This window comes from Hydra vulgaris, chromosome 02, assembly GCF_038396675.1.
Source record: "Hydra vulgaris chromosome 02, alternate assembly HydraT2T_AEP".
NCBI lineage: Eukaryota > Metazoa > Cnidaria > Hydrozoa > Anthoathecata > Hydridae > Hydra > Hydra vulgaris.
The window spans coordinates 14,212,929-14,214,809 of record NC_088921.1 but is presented as its reverse complement, the minus strand read 5'-3'; the positions used below and the strand labels follow the sequence as shown (position 1 = coordinate 14,214,809).

General features: G+C 28.0%; 1 non-coding gene across 1 annotated transcript; it reads left to right on the top strand.

Annotated features, from left to right (window-relative positions):
* The first annotated feature begins 891 nt into the window (after positions 1–891).
* Positions 892–965, top strand: trnam-cau (transfer RNA methionine (anticodon CAU)). Its single transcript has one exon. It is a non-coding gene; the product is annotated as a tRNA-Met (tRNA).
* Positions 966–1,881: the final 916 nt, after the last annotated feature.

The following is a 1,881-nucleotide window of genomic DNA, read 5'->3' as shown; positions in this document are numbered from 1 at the left end:
ATTAGTGAAACTTTGAAATCTAACTTCGTCATTCACGGATAAACAGGGAAGGAGACAAATAGCAGTAATACTATTAAATGTTGATTAATTTACCGGTAACTTTACATGTAAATTTACCATTAAATTTTGACAATTTATAATGGATACATACCATGGTATTTTATTTGAATAAAAAATTTGTTTATAATTTCAAAACTAACTGACAGTTTTTTGAGCTCTAAAAAATATCAAGCTTTTGACGTTTTTTTTTGGAGATAAAATCACAACTCAACGACAATTATGGATACGTTGCAAATCCTGTGACGATTGGTTTTGTGGATCTTGCTGTTCTACTATGGTCAAAAATACATGCCAATTGCCAATAACCATACAAAGCTTGAGTGACCGAACTTAGGCGGTATATACATATTTTTTTCTTAATGGCTTATCATTATATCCATTATCAGGGCCGACGACACGAGTTTCGAAGTGGGAAGGGGGGCACAATCGTCAGATTTTAAAAAAGTCCTCTATATCTAGAATTTTCTAAAAAAAAAAAAGAAAAGTCCTTCAGATAAAAGTATGGGGGAGGCAGGTGACACCCCTCCGTTCCCTCCCCGTCGTCGGCTCTGATTATTCAGATTATTATTTATGGCTTTCAGCATTAATTAGAAAAATTCGGGTTTTATGTTGCTTAATTTAAAATCTGACTTTCTGCGGTCCCTTTGTATTCTGAGGTCCCTTAACCATGCGCCAGCTATCGTTAAAATAAGTTCATTTATTTCAAAATACTTACTTTAATCGTAAATAAATGATTTTTATTGCAAATTGGTACTTCTCGTATAACTCAAAAAAAAATGGTTTTTTCTATATATTGAAAAGATATATTATATAAAGACTATAAAATGCAACGCCTGGTTGGCGCAGTTGGTTAGCGCGTCAGTCTCATAATCTGAAGGTCGTGAGTTCGACCCTCACACTAGGCAAAGTTTTGCTGAAATGTTTTTAAGTTATAAAATTTTTTAAACAAAAAAACTTTATTAAAATTAGACTGAAATTAGATTTAAAGTTAGATTTCATTTAAATTAATTTTTTAATTCCGAACTCTTTTAAATGAGGGCGTTCAAAACTTTATATGATCTCTAACGCTAAAATAAATTAAAAAAAAATTAATTAAAAAAAACAAAAAAAAAAAAACGTATAGAAAACAAAAAAAAATAAAACGTGAATGCACACTCACATATAAATACATGCCAAACAATTAGGGGTATTTTTTACATAAGATTTCAAAAATATATAGAATAAACTTTTTTACATCCTCGGTAATAAACAAATGATAAAATTAAATCGTGTAAAAGTTTACTATTGATTTTTTTTTTTCTTTTTTAAATGTATATATAAAATTAATAAATTTATTCATAATTATATAAATTAAATCATAAGAGTACTTTTATTTAACGCCTTAAAAGAAATTTAATTCATTGTCGTTAAGTAGAAGAATTTTGTTTTAAATTGGTTAGGCGAAGAGAGTGTTTTAAGATCATTATTTAAAAGTGTATTCCATAATTCAGGTCCTCCAATTGTGATTGAGTATTTAGTTGCTGAATAAGAGGTTTTGGATTGACTAAAGTTGATTTTCGAGAATCTTGTGCTGTATATATGAATTCTTTTTTAAATATTGAGTAAAATAAAGACGGTGCCTTTAACGGCACTGTCTTTATTTTACTCAATATTTAAATTATTTTACTCAATATTTATGTTTAAACTTAGTAAAAAAACGTTTATTTATTAAGTTTAAACATAAATATAAGAAATTGATAAAGATTTATTTTGAAAACATTTAGTATACTGAGTTTACTACAAAGAATTTTTGCATGGGAGAGTCGACGTTGGTTTGGAATA